The sequence below is a fragment of the Lissotriton vulgaris genome, chromosome 1_1 (genome assembly GCF_964263255.1).
Source record: "Lissotriton vulgaris chromosome 1_1, aLisVul1.2, whole genome shotgun sequence".
Lineage (NCBI taxonomy): Eukaryota > Metazoa > Chordata > Amphibia > Caudata > Salamandridae > Lissotriton > Lissotriton vulgaris.
The window spans coordinates 885,444,319-885,468,046 of NC_141685.1; the positions used below are offsets into that span (position 1 = coordinate 885,444,319).

Below are 23,728 nucleotides of genomic sequence, written 5' to 3' on the forward strand. Positions count from 1 at the left end.
CGCCAAGGAGTGGAGCCTTGCAGTGAACGAGCCATACGAGCGGCTTATTCCGGGCCTGGCTGCTGGGCCTCGTGGTGGCGATGACTGGTAGGGAGCCCTGGGGGCGAGACGCGGACCTCCCGTCGGCGAGTGAGACCGTGGCGTTCCGCCAGTGCCCCTGCAAGCATCTCCCGGGCCGATCCCCCCAGCCTTCCGCTACCCGCCCCGGCCTTGACTGAACTAGTGTCTCTTTCAGGAGTTGCTGACACTGCTAGCTTAGGGGATCCTTCTGCTGCCAGCCAGCTCCAGAGGAGCTCAGTTGAAGCGTTGGAGCTCCAGACAGGCCATCTCTACATCAGCTGCCACCCAGGGGTGAGTGGGACCTTGTGGATCACCTCAGTTGGAGGGGTCCCAGGATGCGGGCCCAAGGGGTGGTTGCCTCACCTTTCCCCCGTGGTTTGGCACCTGGCTGCTCATGCTGCCCTTGCCTGCCCATATTTGGTGGGGGGGTTGCAATCAGGCCAGGACCAGAGCCTCCACTTGGGGGCCTCCTCCCCCATATATATGGCCTGGGCATCATCCCTCTTCACAATGCCAAGCTGGCCAGATCCAGGGGCGCAGAGTACCCAAGGGATGGTGGACTGGACCCAGTGGACTTGGTGCAGTGATTCCCCCACCCCCTTTTCCATGGAGGGGTTCCTTTGCCTGGACTCTTCTTTGGGTCTGCCCACTCACCTACCCGGGGAGGCGCCTGCTACCCACTGCAGGCGGTGACATGGATGTGCCCCTCTGACACCCTTCGCCGACAGCAACAGTTGCTTCTGGTGGAGTCCTCCTGATGACTGGTCCCAGCGCTGACCACCATATACTCTCACCCCCTTTCCTCTCACCCTCCCTCTGGATGCCCCAGGCTGGGGGGGCGACTGGATCCGTGGTCATTTTCCAGTTGCAGACAGTCTACTCTGGTGACCGCCATGGCTCGCGATAAGCCCTCTGCCTCCCACTTGCAGGCTAAGATCCACAGGTGCATGGCCCCTACTTCAACCACCCAGGGGGCATCGAGCCTGCCCTGCCTGGAGTATACAGACGCTATTCTACAGACCTTTAGAATCCAAGATCCGTGAGGTGAGGGTGGAGGTTTCCTTTTTGAGACAGAATTTGAGGAGAGTGGCAGACAGGGTCGCCATGACGGAGGGCCAAATATCCTAACTAGAGAATAGTTAAGGAACTTAAACAATGGTCCTGTGACTTTCAACCTTGGAGGCCTGTGTTAAGGATGCAAAAGACTGTGCGCACTGCTATAATCTAGGTTTCATGGGCTCTTGCGAGGGAGTGGAGGGCCAGACATCAAAACAATTTCTAGAGATCGAATACTCCTTAAGACGGGTGAGGTGCAGTTTCAGGAAAGAAGTATTATGATCTTTCTCAATTATACCCACTCTGCATCTACACATCGCAATACCAAAGACGGAGTCGAACAACATTTTCGGTCAAGGGGAATCTGCTACATGCTTCTCTTTCCAGCTCAACTCAAAGTGCTCTATGACTCCAAATCCTGTTTTTTTTTACTCCTGAGGTGGACCCCTCATGGGTGACAAAATAGCTGCCACTTAATTGAAACTTTGTCTCTGTGGGGGTCCAGTGGTACGGGGGGGATAGGTTGAGGCCCCCTCCCCAGGAGTCACACGAGATTGACATGGCGGGGGTGTCGGGGAACCTGAATACAGTCGCCGTTGGACTCTGGAAGGGGTGGGGCATGCAAGGTGCCCTCTCCCTCCCTGGACCCCCCGCAGCATGTGTCGCCTTTTTCAGCATGCAGCCCCTGGGGGACAGGTGCCTCCCAGCCTCTGACTGGTTGAACCTTGCTGTTCCTGACAGTCTTTTCCACCAGCACCATTATATCCTTTGCTTCAGATCCGGCTTGGTTGGGTTGGGACTCTGGTTTTGATTTAGATTTTTCCGCCTAGTTCCTTCTTGTTGCTATGAGGGGGTGACAGATTCTTCTGGGGTGGAAGTGTAGGGTGGAGAGAGTTGTTGTGGGGTTGTTTCACTACTACAGTTGTTCTTTCTGTTATGTCTTTACTTTCTGCTATTTGCTGCATGTCTCGCCCAACCCCATTGCATGTTTATTTGAAGCTCAACCTCCAGGATGGAAGGTACAGACCAGTTTACTGTCCTCTCCTGGAACGTTAATGGCCTTGGTAATAAAATTAAATGAGGAGCGGGGGGCGGAGCTAGCAGGCGTCCATGCCAGACGTGTGAGCGTTGAGCTCCTCGCCTTAGCCCCGTGAAAATCCGAAAAACTTATCCTTGGAACACCCTGCCGGCGCTGCAAGGTGCCCCGGACCCTTGATCTGAGCACTGCCGAAGTAGCGGTCGTTGGTCCGGCAGCGGAGCAGTGAGGGAGTGCTGCGCTGAGACCGTGACGGTGCTGGAGCGGACAGGGCCGCAATCCCCGACCTCTCCTGGTCATCTGCCTGGGCTGCGTCGCGTGACGTGCGGCTGATGACGCTGAAGTGACACCGGACCCCCCTCCGTCGGCGACCGCGCACTGGACCCGGGTGAGCGCTGCTCTGCCTGAGCACTGGGCAACACAGGGGTGCACCGGCCCCCACGATCGTGGAGCCTGGGAAGGGGACGCGGCTTCGGTCCTGGTGGACAAACGGCCGGAAGGGGGGACCTCCTTGGCGCCCTATCTCACGGCTGCTTAGACCGTGTCATTGCCGTACCCCGTCCCCACAACACAGGCGGAGAGACTATTGGAGCGCACCGCACCAGGGAGAAGGTGCGGCGACCACCCTATGGGAGAGTGCCCGGAGTGTTGATCTGAGCGGCGGGAACTCGCAGTGGCGGCCCGATCTGCAGTGCTGTGTGCCCGACCGCCTTTTTGGGGATAACTCTGACTGCGCCATAACTTGCCACTCGGTGGATTTCTGCCGTTACCTGCTTCAATTGACCTTTGCCTGCCTGTGGACTGCCAGACCAGTGTGCCAGAGGGTGTCAGCTGAATGAGCACCAGAAACGCCATGGGGAAGGGGGACAAAACCCAACCCAAGCTATCATTTGAACAGAGGAAAACTAAGGGCGCTGAGGGCCCGGGTCCGGATGCCTCGCCGAGACCATCCGCTTCGGAGCACGCCTTATGCGAAGAAATACGTGGTATGCTGGGGGTCATGGAAAAAGGATTGCAGGACAGTATGACGTCTATTGGATCAAAGATAGACGCACTGACGTACCGGATGGACCGCATGTCCGAGAGGGTGGACAAGCATGCGGAGCGGCTGGACATGACCGAGAGGCGCCTGACGGAGGCAGAGGAGGCCCAGATGGAGTGGGACAAGGACCGTAAACAGTTCGGGAGGTTGCTCCAAGTCATTCAAGATAAAACTGAAGATTTGGAGGCGCGCTCGCGACGCTCCAACCTACGCATCACGGGTGTGGCGGAGTCCACCAGCACTGGCAAGATGGAAGTCTTCATAGAGAAGATGCTCCGGACTCTACTGGGAGAGGATGTCTTTTCCCCCATGTTTATAGTCGAGAGGGCGCATCGTACCCTGGGACCAAAACCGCAACCAGGCCTTGCTCCGAGACCGATCATTGCGAAGCTACTAAACTACAGAGACAGGGATCTGGCGCTCCGGCTAGCTAGAGAGAAGGGAGAGCTGCAATTTGAGGGTATGAACATATCCCTGTACCCGGACTTCACTGCGAGGGTCCAGGAGGAGAGGAAACGTTTTGCCCCGTATAAGAAGCAGCTGCGGGACCTTGGGCTGGACTACGCCATGCTATACCCCGCCAGGCTCCGTATCAATCGACAGGGGCATTCTCACTTTTTTACTGACCCGGCGGAACTTAAAAAGTCCCTGAAGGAATGGTCGAAAGAACAACGAAACTGTCGTAGGAGTCCGCGAGAAGACGCTGCTGAGACATCACCGCTGGAGGAACAAGATTGAACGGTGGCACGGGGGTAGGTGGGAACTCTTGCGGCCCTGCCGCCCCCTGAATACTGGGCGGTGGCTGTGTGCCCTGCCGACTGAATGCTTGGGGTGTGAGTTGCAGTGCTGCCTTATACACAATTTGCCTTAGATTTAGAGACAACGTGACTCGGGTGCAGCTAGTTCATTGTGACCGCGGCGGCGGCTCACTATTACTCGGAGTTTCTCATTGGGTCCGGGACAGGCTGCGCCGGCGGGGGTGTGAATTGAATTGAGGGGCAGGGGTGGGGAGGGAACGGAAACTTAGGGCACTAGCCCCACTTAGTGCGGTTACTCTAGCGGAGTACCTCCGCCCCTGCACTTTCGGCACTTGGCTCTCTAGGGAGCCCCTTGGGGTTTGTAGAGTTTGTTGGGGTTCTGGGGAGGGTGGAGGGAGGAGTCTGGGACTGTCTGACCGGGTTGGGGAAGGTCGGCTGTGGGAGGGTGGGTGGTAATGTTTATCTTCCGTTGTTCGGAATGTTGTGTTTGACGGTTGGGGGTAGAAGGGGAGAGGGGTCATTGAGTGGATTGTCTGAGGGGAGAATGTCTGCCTTGAGATGCTTGCCGCCTAGGGCGGGTGGGTTGGTGCTAGCGCGCCGTAATGCCTTACAACTGACACGAGTGGTAGTTTTTGCCATGGAAAATTCTACTACAGACACCAGTATAGAAGTACTGATGCAGGGACTATGGTGGGGTCTAGTGTTACTATGAATGATCCTGGCTGTACCCGGCATACCCTGAAGCTAATGTCGTGGAACGTGCGGGGACTGAATGACCACCGCAAACTGAGGAAAGTACTTAGCTATCTACACCGTCATCGAGTAGACCTGGCCCTCTTGCAGGAAACTCACCTGCCCACACACAGTAAGATGCTGCAATCACGGGGGCTAGCGGGTCACATGGTGGCATCTGGCTTCACGACACATTCTAGGGGGGTACTGACCTGGGTTAGCCCCTCCTCGCAGTTGAAATTGATCCCTGTAGTAGCTGACACTGAGGGTAGGTATGTCCTGGCGAGATGCGTGGGTAAAGGGCTGGATGTGCTGGTGGTGAATGTTTATGGTCCCAACTATGACAACACTGACTTCTATGCAGCTTTGGCGACTCTGTGTAGAGCACACTCACAACCTGGGATGTTATGGGGGGGTGATTTTAACTTTGTCTTCGACCCGGAGCGAGACCGCTCCTCTGGCCCGGCCCGTAGACCAGTCGCCTCTGCTGCCTATATGAGGGCAGAACTAGTCAAACTTGACCTGGTGGATGTTTGGAGGGACAAACACCCCATGAAAGGGGGCTACACACATTACTCTGCGTACCATAACGTACACACTAGAATAGATTACTGGCTGGCGACCCCAACTATCTTGAGCAGAGTAGACACCTGCGAGGTTCTCCCGCGCACTCTCTCGGACCATTCCCCCATTTTGCTGAGTCTCTCCACCGTTAGGAAGGGGATCCCGGCCTTTACCTGGAGGTTCCCTCCCTTCGCCTTATTGGATGATGTCTTTCGGGGCGAATTGGCGGAGGACGTAGAACAGTTCTTTGATCACAATTTGGGCTCTGTAGATGACTTCCCTACGGTCTGGGAGACATTCAAGGTGTTTATCAGGGGCATGGCCATGTCTAAACACTCCAGTGTGTTGCGCACCATTAGGCGAGAGCTAGCAGCGTTAGAGACCAAACTAGCGGACCTGGAAAACCGCCAACTTCAGGACGATGGCCTTGAGGTAGACCAGGAGTTCGCCCCCGTGCTTTTAGAGTACCAAGCATTGGCAGACAGAGAGGTCCTCTATATGGGGAAATATGCCACGGCCCGGGCTTACGGGGAGGGAGACAGGCCTGGCGCCCTTCTGGCCCGCATGGTTAAGAGCTCCAGGCGTCCATTGGTTATAGACGAATTAAGTTCTCCGGAGCATGGGGTAGTGACTGAGGAGGAGCAAATCCTAGAGACGTTCCGACGATACTACTCCGACCTATACCAGTCCAAAACCCGGGGTGTCGAGGGGGAAATGGACGACTACCTAGAACACATTGCCATGCCGTTCCTTCGAAACTCGGACAGGGAATTCTTGATGGCCCCCTTCCACGGGGACGAAATTCTGGAGGCCCTTGCCGGCATGAGAGCGGGGAGTGCTCCGGGCTCCGACGGGCTCACGGTGGGCTTCTACAAGGCCTACAAGGACATCCTGCTCCCGCACCTGATCGCCCTCTTTGATGCGATTTGTGAAGACGGGGAGATGCCTCCCACTATGCGCGAGGCGTTGCTAGTCACTATTCCAAAGCCAGGGAAACCTTTGGACCTCTGCAGCTCGTACAGACCCCTAAGTCTGCTTAATGTGGACGCCAAGATATACGCCAAAGTGCTGGCCAACCGGCTAGCCCTTTTGGTCCCGGAGCTGGTGGCGCCCGAACAGTCTGGGTTCGTTCCATGCAGGAACTTAACGTACAATATTCGCACCGTGCTGGGAACGGTGCAACATGTCCGCCAGGAGAATAAGGCGCTGGCGATTTTCCTGGATATGGAAAAAGCATTCGACTCTGTCGAATGGCCATTTATGATCAGAGTGCTTAGGAAACTGGGTCTGGGCGAACCGTTTTTACAAAGAATCGGTGCTTTGTACCATCACCCAACGGCCAGACTGAGACTCGGAGACAGGGTGTCGGAACCGATCCACATCTGCAGAGGGACCAGGCAGGGCTGCCCCCTTTCACCTTTGCTTTATGCTCTGGTAGCAGAACCCCTAGCATGTGCAATGCGGGAGTACCGCAGCCTAGAGGGGATAAGCTTTCCCACTTATAAAATCGGGATATCGACATATGCAGATGACACGTTGCTATATGTACGCGATCCGGAGTCTAATTTGTCTTCGATTCTCAGGGAAGTGGTCCGTTTTGGCTCACTCTCGGGTCTACGGGTGAACTGGGATAAATCTATAGCTTTCCCTCTCACTCCAGTGACACACCCCTTCGATATGGAATATCCCCTGCGATGGTCCACAGACTCGGTCCGGTATTTGGGTATCCAGCTGCACACAGACCCGGAAGTCCTGGTCCGGGATAATTACGGAGTGGCCTTTAATAAGCTGGTGGACGATGTGGACAATTGGTGCAAACTCCCGCTATCACTGCTTGGCAGGATTGCCATCATGAAAATGATCGTACTGCCCCGGTTCTTGTTCCTGTTTGTTAATCTTCCAGTTGTGCTCTCGAAGGCCTTTTTCAAACAACTTACCCAAGTCATGATCCGCCTGGCCTGGGGAGGCAAATCACCCAGAATACGGTGGGCAACTCTCATTCTCCCCTGCGAAATGGGGGGTCTGGGTGCCCCAGACTTGGAGCGCTACTACCGAGTGGCCCAGGCCGCGCACCTGCACTCGTGGATACATGGCGATGCGCGCACGCCGCACCTGATCCTAGAAAAACTTTTCGCGGACCCACTCCCCCTGCCGGCCACGATCTGCCTTCCGGTCACTCGCCAGATCGGACAACTGGACTCCCTTAAGGCGACTAACCACGCATGGCACGCCCTAGCGAGTGCACGGGATAGCACTATGTTGTATTCTCCCCTGATGCCGCTAGACTGGGCACTATGGTTGCCTCCTTTGAGGGAGAAGGGAGTGGTGAAGGCCCTCCTCTCCCTCGGAGTAGCGACCATGGAGGAACTGTTCGCCGAGGGCACTTTGAAAACCTGGGAGCAAGTTGCCCACACGGCACCTAGCCCTACCTTACTACAAAAATTCCAGTATCACAGACTGCGCTCGGCGTGCCGGGAGGTTCTGGGCGCGGCTCTGGAGGAGCCTGCGGAGATCCCTGAATTGACCTATATCATCAAAACTAAGTCGTCTGCTAAGTTGCTCTCTCAGGTCAATCAATTGGGGGTGTCGCACCAGGTCCTGCAGCACTCTAAAGCTAGAACGGCATGGCAGGAAGATCTGCAGTCCCCCGTGGACGATAGCATGTGGCGCTACTGCTGCTCCAGCACAAGGAAGATCTCCCTCAATGGCAGGCATAGGTTGGTGCATTTTAAATTCCTCCAGCGGGTGTACTACACCCCTGAACGACTACACCGATACGGCCTCCGACCAACGGCGGAGTGTGAGCGTTGTCGCACTCCGATTGCGGATTTCTTCCACATGGCGTGGCTCTGCCCCGGGATACAGACATTTTGGTGGGAGGTATTCACAGAACTTGATCGGATACTGGAGACGGAACTGCCTCGAGTCCCGGAACTGGCATTGCTGGGTTACTCTAAGCCACTCCCCCCGTCCCTACGCCGGCTAGCTGACATGGCGCTGCTGATGGCCAGGAGAGTAGTGGCGACCTGCTGGATGCGAGGGCCTCTCCCTACTAAAGGGCGGTGGGCTAGGGAGTTGCAGTACTGCTGTACTCAAACGGAGCTGTATAGCGAACTGCTCCCACCCAGGAGCAGACCGAAAAACTTCTGGGCCCTATACAAGGAATATCTACAGGCGAATGAGGAGGCCAATTCTGATACTTCGGAGGTGGCGGACCTGCAGGACCAAGTGCCAGAATAGACAGAAGTGCAGGCACAGGCCTTTCTTCGCGGGGAGTGGAGGTTACGGAGTGGTGGGTGGTGAGGGGAGGGGTCCAGCGACTTCGAGCCCCCAGGGGGCAAGGGGAGGCAATAGTGAGGGGGACTGACACATAGAGTTTGGGGATGGGATGGGCATACTCCGAGCATACCTGCATTTAGACTAGACTAGGGGGACAGGGAACTCTCATGGACACACTCAAGGGGGGGGGGGGGACGTTGGGGTGGGAGTTTGAGTAATTGTTTTTGACCTTCACACTAACACAAGGCCTGGCTACCAAGATTCCATCAAGGGTAGGCCGAATGTCACACTGTATATTTTACTACTTCCGGAAACTGTCACAGCATTGGTAATTATGGTTGAGCACCTTCTTCTTTTGCCGCCGGGCCCCCGGGATGCCGGCTGATGTGGCTGTGTACACCATAATGTCTATACTGTTATTGTGAATCAAGGATACCGAACACTGTATGCCCGTAAATGCTTTTGTGATGACTTTGGCTATGCTGTTAATAAAGGTCTTTATAAAAATAAAAATAAATTAAATGAGGAGCAGTGTTCCAGTATCTGAAATGTCTCTCCCCTCTGGTGGTACTTCTTCAGGAGACACAATCCCTTTTTAGGTTTTGCCTGGCGAAAGATGCGCTCTGCGCATCTTTTTCGCGCAGGCGAAAACCTAATGAGAATAATACGGGAGACAGGAACGGCCCCCGTCTTTCATTGGCTAGCTCCATAAATGGAGGCTAGCCATTGGAAGACGGGCCTGTCCGTCAATGCCGGACCAGATTCGAGGGCGTTCCCGGGATTTTTTGGCTTTTGGCTACGTCACGCTACGTCAGCCAAAAGCCCTCGGGAACGCCCCCGAATCTGGTCCGGCATTGAGCCGGCACCCGCCTTCCTGCTTGCGTGAATGCTTTGTTTTTTTTGCCTTATGTCCATGTAAATGTGGGTGTACTTGTAAAGCGCACTACGACTCCATGGAGTATCCTGGCGCTGAAGACCGCTGGGGAACCCGTCCTGGTTTTCCCTGTGAGATGGTCCCTTTCTGGGTATCTCCAAGGTGAAACCAGGCATCCCTGGCGTCTGTGGGGGGCCGTTGTAGAGATGAGGCAAGCTAATGCCCACAGTTGCCGAGTGTGTTCCCTGGTTAGAGTAGGCACCGAGGCGAGAATTATCGAGTCCGTTTTGACCCTGGTCCACGACCCTGCCGCATCGGGAATTGAACCCTGGTCCCGGGCCGATCTCTGCTTACGGGTCTGCCACCTCTAACCAGTGAGCCACACCTCTCCTCCATGTGTGTCTGTTCCCGCTCCCCCCCCCCTCCGCTGTCAGTGTGTGGCCGTTCCTGCCCCCCTACCGCTGCTTCTTTCTATTCCCACTAATTTGGTGCTCATGTGCACACGCTATTTCAGCCCATGTCTTCCGGGTTCTGTTTACCTTAACGCTTACACTGTCAGAAGAGTAATACAATCCCGGTCCCAATCACAACTTGAGCGGGTAAGCTCTGTTTGCATCTCAGAATACTTACAAATTTCTACCCCTCACTTATATTTGACCGCAGCATTAAGGATAACTATTCAACATGTTTACTTGGGTGTTCCTTCTATTGCCTTTGTTCCTAAGCTTCACCCTTTCGTTCTTTAACGTGTTTTGTTGAATGGCTCGAGGGCATTTCTGTATTTCACTCTCGGCCAATAACTTTCATTGGTAATAGAACCGCCCTCAGAGTACATTTCACACTATCATTACTAATTTATCACGTCTTGTTTACTTATTGTCTTTTTTCACTTTATTCCCTCCTTAGTGCACATTGATTAGTTTCTTCCTATCATGTACATACGCAAGTCCCTTTTCCATTTCTTTGCTTCAGAGAGCTGGGTACTGACTGCTCTAATTTATACGAAGAACATCTTCAGTCCTGCTCTTTAATAACCAGCTCCCGCAACAACTCCCCGTGCCAAGGCCTCGCACACACTCTTTACATAAAACGATATTCTGCTGCCATTGGAATTTCGTGTCTTTAAGGGATGCCTTTGTGGTGTTGTGCTTTTTTGCTTCCGAGGCGGCACTGTCGGATGTAACTGAAATTGTTACATTACCTTCTATTCTTTCAGTTCGCTGGAGGATTTTAACTCCCTTTAGCTGACAAGCATGCCTTTCATTGTATAGCAGAGGCATTCAAGTTTGTTACGCAGCGAGCCCCGGGGGAAGCAGGGCAGATGCAGGGGAGAGGGAAATGGAAGGCAGCCTCTGCTTGCACAAAATGTGGTTTTCAGCCCAGAGCGTTAGGTTCCAGCCCCCTCCTCCCGCTGTCTGTGGCCCCCGTCCCGATGTCTGTTGCCCCCCGCTGTCTGTTGCCCCCTCCCCGCTGTCTGTTGCCCCCTCCCCGCTGTCTGTTGCCCCCTCCCCGCTGTCTGTTGCCCCCTCCCCGCTGTCTGTTGCCCCCCCCGCTGTCTGTTGCCCCCCCCGCTGTCTGTTGCCCCCCCCGCTGTCTGTTGCCCCGCCTCCCGCTGTCTGTTGCCCCCCTCCCGCTGTCTGTTGCCCCGCCTCCCGCTGTCTGTTACCCCGCCTCCCGCTGTCTGTTACCCCGCCTCCCGCTGTCTGTTACCCCGCCTCCCGCTGTCTGTTACCCCGCCTCCCGTTGCCCCCTCCCCGCAGATTTGTCATTTTCCTAATGCAGCTTCAAGAAGCTCGCGCGAGGGCCTCGGTGCATGGATGATGCATCCGTCTTCACCGCCTGCGAATGAGCGGCGTGAGTGTGGCCTAATGTGGCATCCCCGAGCCCAGTGACACTCCTCCAGGGGCGGCGACCAGTGCCGAGTGCTCAGCTCAGTAAGTGCGTTTTAATGACAACGGAGCTGGTTAATGGCCGAGGGCGGCTAGTTAGTAACCCGTGGTATTTAATGGCGCTGGAATCGCTGAACGTGGATGGTCTGTGAATTAACAGGAAGGCCTGGTATGTGGATGAATCTGGATTCGAAAATCATACGTTATAGGATTATTTAAGGCAGGGTCCTGCGTGAGAAGGGACAAGAATGAGGGGGTGCATGCAATAAGGATTGTTTTGTGCAGTGCCACAGGGGCACCCTGGAGCCACTCCGGTTCACCATTACTAGAGGGATTCTGCACATGGCCTGGGGGGGTTGCCAATGTGTACGTGTCTTTGGCTTTTTTTTAAATAATAAATAAGATGACTATTTCTGTCTATTAGCAGGCATGTCTAGCCAAAAATAGTGCTGCAAACATTCCAATCCGCGATCCATTCGAGAATGTCTTCGTTTTAGAGGTTCCTGCTGAGAAGTATTATTATCCTCCAAAGGCACGCGGTCTTGTAAGTGATCAGCTGTCAGATACATGCTTGCATGCTCGCTTTCTGAGATTTATAGATATAAAGGTATTTGTTTGAAATGTTAAGATTCATGATTCTCTCTCCCCTGCACAATGGCCTCTTTACTATCCTAACAGATTATGTTGTCGACGCCGAGACTCGACCCTGGCCCCCCAGCTCCATAATGTCCGTGTTCCCGTTCCTTCCCGCGCCCTCCCCCCCCCTCCCGCTGTCCGTGTCTCCGGCCGTCTGTCCCACCTCATTTACATTAGAACATCTTCAGTCCTGCTCTTTAATAACCAGCTCCCGCAACAACTCCCCGTGCCAAGTCCTCGCACACACTGTGGCCTGCTTGTGCCTCTGTGTGCCCCTGTTGCCTGCGTGTGCCTCCGTGTGCCCCTGTTGCCTGCTTGTGCCTCCGTGTGCCCCTGTTGCCTGCTTGTGCCTCCGTGTGCCCCTGTTGCCTGCTTGTGCCTCCGTGTGCCCCTGTTGCCTGCTTGTGCCTCCGTGTGCCCCTGTTGCCTGCTTGTGCCTCCGTGTGCCCCTGTTGCCTGCTTGTGCCTCCGTGTGCCCCCGTTGCCTGCTTGTGCCTCCGTGTGCCCCCATTGCCTGCTTGTGCCTCCGTGTGCCCCTGTTGCCTGCTAGTGCCTCCGTGTGCCCCTGTTGCCTGCTTGTGCCTCCGTGTGCCCCTGTTGCCTGCTTGTGCCTCCGTGTGCCCCTGTTGCCTGCTTGTGCTGTGTGGGTGTGTGTGGAGGGCTCTGTGTGGCTGTGTGTGTGGGAAGCTTTGTGTGGCTGTGTGTGTAGGAAGCTTTGTGTGGCTGTGTGTGTGGGGGGCTCTGTGTGGCTGTGTGTGTGGGGGGCTCTGTGTGGCTGTGTGTGTGGGGGACTCTGTGTGGGTGGGTGTGGGGGGGCTCTGTGTGTGTTTGTGTGTGTCATTTGCGAGAGATAAAGCTAGTGGCATTGTAAATGACAATGCCATTTATTTATGTTAAAAAATATATACATAAAAATAATGTCAAGAGCAATGCCAATAGCTCTAACTTTAACAAAGGCAAAACCATTGCATTGTAAATGCTTGTTACAGCTTGCAGATAGTTTGACTTGGCAGCATGGGCCTCCTCTATGGCTCTGGTGGATGCCTGGCCCTGCTCTACCCACAAACCTGAGATTACACATCTTACTCACACCCCCACAACTCCTCCGTCCGTATCGACTATCTCCTTATACCCTCCATGGACACGACGGAGTTAATGGACTCATGAATCCTACCCCACACACTAGCAGACCACGACCTGATTACTCTTGCCCTTAAACCTTCTATGCGACAGCAACTGCAGCACTAGTAGCTTAGTGCCTGGTGGCTTACAGACATCAACTTTGATGACTTTCTCCTACAACAAATTTCAGATTATTTTGCCACCAATAAAAACTAAGTTCACTCACCTATTATACTGTGGGAGGCCATGAAGGTGACCCTATGTGTACAGATCGTGTCCTACCAGACCGCTTCTCGGACCTGTAGATACAAGTAGATCACTACCCTAGAGCACAAGTTACATTCGGCAGAGGTGGCTCTCACGGCCCACCCTACCGACCTGGTGAGACATGAGGTAGAACTGAAGAGACTAACGCTTAGGCAGAAGTTACTGGATATGGCGTCCCATGCACACCTCACCACTCAGGGCAAGCTCTATGAGATGGGGGACAGGGCAGGCAAACTTTTAAAATGGCTGGCGGGCAAGGACTTCGCCCTGTCTAGTCCCCAAGTTGGTGTTAGATGGGGAGGGGGGTATCAGCCTCCCTTTTGGTAGACCAGGAATTTGCTCAGTACTTCCAACGCCTCTACACTCATTGCTTGGTGTCTGATGCTGAGCGCTCTCACCCTATTCTTGAAGACCTGCTTGTTCGCCACCTCTCTGCCACAGATAGATGGGGCATTGAGGAGCCCGTCTCAGTGACGGAGATTCTGGAGGCTATACAGTCACTTCCAACAGCAAAAACACTGGTCCAAATGGCTTTCCACTAGAATTTTTAAGAAGAGGAGGAGTTGAGAGCAGGTGAGCTCCTTTACAATCTGAGAGGGGCCATGATCTCTATAATCCTGAAATTTCAGAAGACTTCGGATGAGCGTGAGTCCTATAGGACTATCTTAGTATTAAATATGGAGTCCAAGATCCAGGCCAAGAGGCTTACGAACAGACTGATGAGGGCCATTAAGTCTATAATACATCCTGACCAGAATGGGTTCATACCGGACGTCCCCTTTGGCCTCCACTGTTAGCACTTGTCAAAGAGCCATTGGCGGAATGGATTCAGAGGGGTGCACTACTTTGCGATTTCCGATGACCATGAGGATAGTCCCTCTCTTTATAAGACGACCTCCTATTTTCACAGATTATTGTTCATACACTATATAGTTTTTTCAGTATAGATGTACGATAGTGGGAAGGACTTTGGCCATTTCTTGGAAATTAACTATCAGTAAATGACAGTGCACTAACATTTCATGCTTTATTAATATATTAATTAAAAGTGAGGGATTTAACATGAACTGAGAAACACTCCTGCCCATGTCCTGATGGCAACACAACAAGTAAATTGAGAGGCAAGTCAGGGATCATGTTTACCCATACGTGGTCTAGACTTATTACACACGGAGCGTACAGCAGAAATGCTGAAATAAGGTGACTGTAAAATAAATTACTTGCCAATGATCACACAACTTGAGACTAGTTTACAGGTCAAGTATATTACAGTTAAGTCGCGTAGAGTATTCTAGTTACTCGACCTGCAGGTCTAGCAACGTTTTTAGGATTATTCAGGGCTGATACATCAAAGACACTTACACAGACCCGTTCTGTGATCTACAGATATATATAGACCCACATTCCCCACTCACTGCCAGACCTGTGTGCTGCACCAACACCTAGACACAAGTGCAGGACATGTAGTCCTACATGCCATACAAGAGACAGTACAAATGTACACCAACCAGGTGGCTTCCACATACTGACCCATGCAATTCCTTTACAAGCACAGACCCTCATTTCCAACATAAACACTGACACTTTTGTCCCGTGTGGAGACCCAACGGCCCTGCATCTGGATCCATGCTTCCCATTGTGCCACACATACCAAGCCCCATGCAGACCTGCCTATAAATGTGGAGCTCCATGTCAAACTCACAAACCAACCCAGTTACCACACAGTGATGTATCTGCCTTCAGCATACACACAGATCACATATAATGAGATGTCATACACTGACCATTTTTTTATCACACACACAAAAGTATGTTCGACAAGCATACAGACATGCATTTCAAACAAACCCAACCCCTTGTACAACATGCCTGCAAACCCATATGTTCTGTGTCACACACCAACCGATAAATCTTACACATATGCTATTCACAAACCGACCCAAGTTTTACACAAAAGGCCCACAAGTCATACTTACAAAATGCACATCATATTCCATAACATTCATGTTTCACCTACATTGATCGATATTTTACACATAAGCCCACACCTCCCACCCAAGACATAGAACTCCATACACCCACTTAACCACAGAATCACATGTCCTCACAAAATTTGTGCCTAAGACCCAAATCTCAGAGGCACACATACACACCAAGATTCATATATCAAACACACACATAAAACGCCCATGTGCCACACACGTCCAGAATTGTGTGCCTTAAACACACCAAAACAAATCTGCAAAACACATAGATTCAAATACCATACAAAGGCATGACATACAACAACATCCATATATAAACGATATATAATATATATAGATATATATACACACACACACACACAAAGAGCTGTTTTAGTACACAGGAAAACTGTCATGTTACCATATACTCACAAGAACCAAACACATCCTGACCCAGGTGCCATGGCCAGATACATTGTTGCATGCCCAATAAGTAACCGCACAAATGCATACCAACCCAGGGTCTTGCACAAACAAAATCTGTAAAGACATAGACCCTCAAATCAAATATCCACAATGCCACTGGCCTTTTTTTCTCATGTGCACACATACACCGCACCAAGATCCATTAACAAGCCCCAATCAGTCTAAAATGCCTTGTGAAAAAAAGACCCACATACACACACTCTATATGTCAAACATTAAGCCAGTCATGTGCTGTATACGGATTCCTCCATCTTGGAGGCCCACAAGTCATACCTAGTAAGCAATGTCATACAGAAATTTTGTATGTGTCTCGTATATACAAACTTGTGTTCCACAAGCAGGTAGACATGTATTTCACACATACATGCAAACCACGTCAGATCATGTCACACATGGACAGATGATTCACACACAGACGTTTCACATACTGACCAACGTTTCAAACATAGGGTCAACAAGCAACAAATTCAAATGCACATCATAATCACACCCTTGATTTTTAAACACCGACCCACACTTTACAAACACATGCCCATACCTCTCAGCACAACAGACCTAGCTTACACTAACAAATACTCACATGCCCTTCCACACAGATCCATGTTTCACAAACCCTCAACCCATCTGTTTCTCACAAACACACGTTATGTTACACAGCTTTGCATATCAGAAACACATGCATATCTAGGTGTCTCATACACAAACACCTCTCTTATACACAGCCCCACATCAAACAGATATCCACACAAGTTCCACACATGGACCAACAGATCTCTCACAGAGGTATTGCAAAACTCCCCGAGATACTTCATAAGACCAAACACCAAAAGGCACCACTCTTCAGGCTGAATCCTAAATCTACCTTACTGATTCACTAGTCCTCACCCCAACTACTTGAGTTGAATACCCTATTTTCGTATCCCATCTCACCTCAATGCCAGCAAGTGATTACATTACACTGCTTGCCTTTTTGGATCCCACAAACTTTAATGTATCTTTCTCAACATGTCGCACACACTCAGGCCCACATGGTACACTATGCAGATCTATATATTCGATACACATGCAAGCACCTACACAGATCCATATTCCCCACACAAGTTGCAGACAAGTATGTAACTACAAAGACTCAAATGTTCCACAGAAGCATGCAAACCTGAGTACCACACACACATAAAATTCAATGCGCCACACCCTTAGACCTCTGTTCCACATCCATGCTGACACAAGCACCACACACAAAATGAAATCCATTTTTCACATTTACAGCCAGACTCAGTACCAGATTTGTTAGCGAGCTTCTAAAGCACTGTATTTCCCTAGGGTATCCTGGAACTGACCTGACACATTGAGCGCTGCATGTTACACATGCCTAAATAACTTGGTGCCCATGCACCCAAATCCACAACCAACATACAGAATCTTGTATCACACACACTCTAGCATGATACACATGTGCCAGTAGATGTGTTCTGCACACATGTTGAGCCACATGCACTCAGCCCGATGAATCACACACATACATGCCAGTCACAAATGGCCCTGCATTACACCAACCATGGCACCAGAGGTCTTGGTGTGCTATATATGCAGACCGTGTGCCACACAAACACCCATGCAACAAAGTAGGCCTAGGCCCATATATCTAATATAAACACTATAACATACAACACACTCAGCCTGCACATTATACAAATACATAAACACGCACAGCTCTCACACATACAAGGACACAAGCAACACATTTACATCCTGTGTAAAAAATATATTTTCCCACGAGTCCTAAGTGCAGACCCAAATGTCCACAAACACACATCTAGCTGCCAAACAGGCAGATCCACATGACTAACGGGCAAACTATGTACCTGGCAAAGAGCCACGTGTCCTAAGAGCAGACTCGTGTAATGCTACCTGCACAGACTCTCCTGTGGCTGGGGAAACCTGATACATGCTAAACCATGTGCCACAAACATGCCCCTGTGTTTCACACACACAGAATCACGTCTTATTTGGAAATACTGGTCAAAATGCAATGTCACACGTACCTGAAAACCTATGTCCTACACACAATTAGGCTCAGCTGCATCAGATAATTCACATAAACATGCATCCCCAACCAGGTGTCTCGGAATTGCAGGCAATAAAAAAAAATACAGCCAGGTCTAGGTGCCTCTCACAAACACAAAGCCCTTAATGTCATACACAATGACCAACGTCCCAAACTCAGCACCATGTGTCAAGGGGAGACCCTACTAGCCCAATCCACAATCCCCTTTCTCAAGTATACAAATTAATGAGTCCAAAACGTAGACATTGGTCCCTACTAGCACACACCCAAAAGTAGCATGCACAGGCCCAAAAAGCTCATGCGTATGAACCAACTAGTCCCACATACAAATGCAAGCGCATTTCTCGTTGCTCCTATAAACAAATCCATGTGTCAGCAAACTAAAACTAAACCCAGCGCCTACATATACCTTTATTAGACACAGTGTAGTATCCTCAGGTTGTACATATGTTCATTTACTCCTCTGCATCTAGCTGCTCAGCCAGTGTGAGTGTTCCAGTTAGAATGTTAGTGTGAGTGGCATGCCTGGGTGCCTGGTGTACGAGTGTTGTCAGTTGAGGACGGGCTGAGCAGCTAGAAGGCTGCTCCTGATGGGGCTTGATGTAACTTCATCTAGAACTCAATAAACTTCATCTACATTTACCTGGCCACGTCTACAGCGTCTACTTTTGACACCTTAACATGTGGGACCAGCCCTCTACACACAGTCCAATGTGTCAGGTAGAAATCATCACCTCCCACACCTGTTTATTACAAACGGACTCAGAAATCAAAAGCACACTGCGTGTGTGCTTTTGATTTCTGCAGTGTGCTTTTGATATCTGAGTCCGTTGAGGCCCTTGTAAACCAGTGATCCATGCCGGACACAAGGCTATAGTCATGCATCACTCAAACAACCTACTCACAAGCATACTTAGTTGACACAGTCACGCAGGTCCAAGTGTCAGACGCATTGACCAAAGTAAACCAGTGACCCAAGCCTCACACTCAGACCCAAGTGTCAGGCAAACCACTTGTAAATCACTGACCCATGTCTCCTACTCATACCATCGAACTACAACGCTCACAGTGCATCACATTCATACACAAAAGCATAACACCGCACGCACACACGGCCATTTACATTTCATATAAGAAATCGCAGCTTCTTAGTTCTCACATATTTTAGACATATGAGCTCACAACACTCGCCACATACACACGTCTAGCCTTTTACACAGATGGTATTGCACATATGGGCCCATATTTCAGACACTCACACACAGACCAATGCGGGGATTTTAAGGGGCATGTATGAAGAAGAACCTAAATGTATTTAATGTGCAGAGGGCGAGAACCAGCACTTTTCAGACGGGGTGCAATGATTCTGACGGGAGAGCACCCGCAGTTCTCCGTAGCAAATATGTACTCTGAGACAGAAAGTACCCGCATGTGTATATTTCAGTGTCGAGTTCTGGGCCCTTGTGTGTTCAAACAGGCCGATGTCGTGTGTACATTCCCACCCATCGCTGGGGTCTGGCTGGCTTGTAGGGCAGAGCTCGATGGGCTGGTCTGATAGGTCAGTGTGTGGGCCGGTGTTTTGGCTGTTTGTGGGCCGGCTTTCACGGTTGATTTCCCTGGTTTTAAATAAACATTGCATGCATCAAGTTCAAATACATGCTGGCTTCCTCATCTCGCAAGACACTTATCCACGGTGTCTTTACACGTTCAAAATTGCACCCGTTTCCAAACATGTCCACGTTTTTAGTTTTATAACGGATGCCTCTTATTTTGTTGCCCCAATTTGCCCGGGTCTATTTTCTGTCCCAGTCCGATCGTGCGTGTCGCCCACAGCGACCTCTTCCTTTAAGACCCCTCTCTCACGCAGTCCTATTTCAAACAAGGGCATCACGCACTAAACCCGTGTCTTTCACACGTCTCTCAAAAGAACAGGCACGCGCCTAGAAAGTGCTCGCAAACAAAATAGTATCAAGCAAAAGAATATACTTAAGTCGTTGATGCAGACCCAAGGCACTAATATGTAGATATAAAACGAAGCCCTTACGCACAGATTAAGATCACAAGGGTTCATGACCCACGTAACGGCACATTTAAATCCATTTTGCCCCAGAACACCGTCTAAAACACACTAGGCAGCCCAGATTTCTCATACATCCCCCCACTCATCAAAAACAATCCAACATCCACGCACAGTCGCCCACACAACCATAAAGACCACCGACATCCTTTTCACACAGACCTCCGTTTCATATGTAAGGTATGTCAAAATTGTACATCGCGTTTCCCAAAAAATAGTCTAATCTGGGATTATCAATTAGACAATTTGTGACCCTAACAAAATGAGTTGACCTCCCTGTGCCTTAAGTCTCCTGAAAAACACGAGCGCCTAGAAACAGGCCGAATGCGTCTACGGCGCGCTCTATAAATAACCGGACATTTGGAGTCACAGTTCACACACAAACACGTGACACACAAAGTCTCCCACACACTGACGGGTGGCGCACACACGCCTACAGCAAAGCCGAGCCATGTAACACTCCCAGGCAGGCTCGCGCCAGGCGCCCCCACGCCTCGGGAGCATGAGGCCCACCCACAGCCCCACAATGAGCATCGTCACAGTCTCGGGCCTCCGTACTCACCGCTCCCCTCCGACAGCCCTCAGCCAGCGCGGCGCCCCGCCATCGTGTCTCGCACGCCTCCTCCTCGGTGCTCTCCTCGCAGCAGACAGATGGGGAGACGTGACGGCGGGAGGCCGCCCCCTGCAGCCGCGGTACCTCAGGCCCCCTCGGCCCGGCGCGCGGGTGGCCCTCCGGCGCGGCGCCCACTTACTCCATTCCTCGGTGGAGGGGGGGTGCAGCCAAAGGCCAGTGTTTACCCGCGTGTTTCGATGCTGACAGCGCTTAATCCATGTTTGAAGGGGGCGGGGGGGACAGATTGTTCCCGTGCCTTGATAATATGGTGGCCTCGTGGGGGAGGGGAGCGCGGCCCGGTACGCACCGGGGGAGATTCGGCGCTGGCGCCTGGCTTTCCAATAGCTGGGTTTGGCGGGGTTGGTTCTGGTGCCAGAAGGGGTGGGATTTGGGGGAATGCACACACCCAGAGGCTGGCTCAGTGCGTTATACCGGCGGGGGCTTTTCTTGCAACCGGCTGGTCTTCTGACGCGGATAGATGGTGTGGCTGGGTCTCGTCGACGGGTTTCCTCTGCGTCTAGTCGATCGGTTTAGCTGAAGCGTCAGTGGGATGTCACGGGTTCAGTGATAGACTGGAGGAGCCCTGTTGGATAGGTATTCTCGATCGGACTCATTTAGAGATTGATTGGAGGAGTCTGATTTATATTGTGACAACTTAGTTTTTGTTGGCCACTCGATTGAGGGGTCAAGTGGGGAGATCTTATTAAAGGGTCTCTTTGGTCTGATGAAAGAGTCTTGTCAAAGGTCCTCCTTTCAAGGGTGTCCTGGAGGGGTCTTGTGGGTCAGTCTTGGCAGTGGTTTGTGTCAGGGATATAACTAAATGTTGCTGATCAGTCGTTGCCAGGGGACTATTGGGAGTCCATAAGTCTTGGAATGGGGGGTGGGCCATCATTTTTGTCCATTGAGGTTAACTGGAGAGGGTCTTATCTCTGAGGGTATATTTGAGGATATGTTCTCGATCAGTATTGTCAAGGAAGGTCTTGTCAATTGGTAATGCCAGTCAGCCTAGTCAGATATCAATTAGGTTGGGTCTTGTCAAGGGTCTGTGAGTGGGGCACTTGTGGTTGGGGCTGTCTGTGTTTTGTTGGAGGGGGCTTCGGTGTTCTTTTCAATCAATCTTACCAGTTTCTACTTGAGGGGTCTTCCTGATCAACTTTGTTAGTCAGTGTAGTCAAGGGTCCACTGAGGGGTCTTGTTAGTTTTGTCAGGGGTAAAAGTCTGGGGGATTAATCTTTACAGGGATTTAATGGAGGAAATGCTGTTGGTCAGTCGTGTCCATCTGTCTAGTCAATCTATTGGGAGATTTTTCAATAATCTCATCAATTCAATAATCTCATCAAGTGTTTATTGGATGGAGTGTTGTTGGTCAGTCTTGTTTACCAGTGTTGCAATGTACTGTTGTTGTTGTCCTGTCATTGGTCTACTGCGAGGATCTTGTCTGTTAACCTTGTCGGGCACCTATACCAGAGGTATTGTTGAACTTGCCTGTTGAGTGACATATTAGAGGGGTGTTGTTGATTGGCCCCAATAGGGGAAGATGGGATGGATCTTTTTGAAGGGTCTATTGAAACCCATCTCTGGAAATGTCTTGAATGATTTGTTGAAGGGGGTGTTGTCGGTTAGTCCTAATAGGGGTCTGTTACGTGAATTGTGTCAAGGGTCTGCTAAAGGACATTTGAGTCTGTCGTGTTGAGAAATGCTGAAAAGTAATGTTGGAGAATGGTGTTGTGTGTAGGCTCTAACGAGGGTCTATTGGGATCCTCATGCAGAATAGTGTGTGGAAGGGAATATGTCACTCACGGTCTTGTTGAATGGTCCTGAGGAGGGATATATTGGAAATGTGTTGTCAACAGACCCTAATTCGGGTCTCCAGGCCGGTATTGTGGAAGGGTCTCGTCATGGGGAATACGGGGTCTGTCTTCTGAACTGTCTAGCTGATGGAGAAGGATGCCCACAGTGCCCTATGGGGCCCAGTGTTTTCCTGCAGAGTGCAGTCGGCGGCTATCATGCGGGGGGGGGGGGGCTAGGCTTGTTCGTATGCTAGAAGATGGGGTGGGGTTTACAGAAGGGGGGGGGGGGTTGAGTCTGCTTCAGGCCCAGTGTTTACCGGCGGCTGGGGTCCGGTGCGGCGGGCTCGTATCGCAGTCCTCGGGATCCATGGAAAGAGAGATGGATCGCGGGATTCGGGATCCCCTCCGAGGGCCCTGCTGAGTGCCAGGACAGGGAAGGCGAGTTGGGGATGGAAAAGGCGCCGTGCCGATCCTTGGCGTGTTTTCCAAGGTGGAGGCTGGTCGCTCTCGCTCGCTCTGAGCTTCCTCCCACTTCCCTTCCCTGCCTCCTCCTCTTCCTCTCCGCCCCCTCCTCCCTGCGGGCGGGGAGAATCACACACCGGGGGCATCTGCGGGGCTAAGGGTGGCAGCCAGAGGTGCCGAGGGGTCCGCGAGGCGGAGGCTGGGGGCAGTAAGGGGGGCTAGACGGGTCGAGGGGAGCTGGACGGGACAGGCAGGGGTTGGGGGAACAAGGGAGGAGCATTTGGCGACAGGATAGGATGGAAGTAGTTGGAGGGTCCAGGACGGGTGGGCGAAGATTGATTTACGAATGAAGAACGGGAGGATCACAGATGAGGGGTGCGGCATCAACTGAGGGGGGAGTAAACCCTTCTCCACCATTCTCAGAAGCTTCGATTGAAACAATTACTCCAGGTGTCACGTGCAGCGATACCAAGGACTAGGTGATAGGCACGCGCCTGCCGCATATGAATGAGAAGTGACACTACATCCACTACCCCTCCAGCCTCCCGCGGCGCGTCACTGAGAGGTGACAACCCACTCACCAAAAACACTCAGGCCAACCATTAAACAATATATATGAGACGACAACTACTCCATAAAGCTTTTCACGTCGGTCTGGTAAGAAGTAACAGCCACTTTTCCATTCCACTGCCAAACAGACCGTGCCAGTAGGCAATCTTCAGCAAACTACTGAGATCTGGCAGACGGTCTAGCACATTACTACCAAGTGGCAACCACCCCAGCTTCGTCTCTAGCGCACCGGTAAAGGGTGACGACCATTGTATCCACCCATCCCTAGCACACGGCTAAGAGGTGTCAACCACTTAGCCAGCCTCCGCAGTACATCACCAACCACCCAACTCCTTTCTCTACCACATGACGGGTGACAACCACCAGACCAGCCTTCCCAAACA

The 23,728-nt window shown here is 51.7% G+C and overlaps 1 protein-coding gene across 2 annotated transcripts in view; it reads right to left on the minus strand.

Annotated features, from left to right (window-relative positions):
• The window catches only part of TCF20 (transcription factor 20), a 230,747-nt gene extending 207,930 nt beyond the window's left edge, over positions 1 to 22,817 (minus strand). For both annotated transcript variants that reach the window (XM_086958741.1, XM_086958737.1), the window contains exon 1: positions 20,473 to 22,817. The gene's annotated coding sequence lies outside the window, so the exon portion shown is untranslated. The remainder of the gene's footprint in view (positions 1 to 20,472) is intronic.
• Between the last annotated feature and the right edge of the window lie 911 nt (positions 22,818 to 23,728).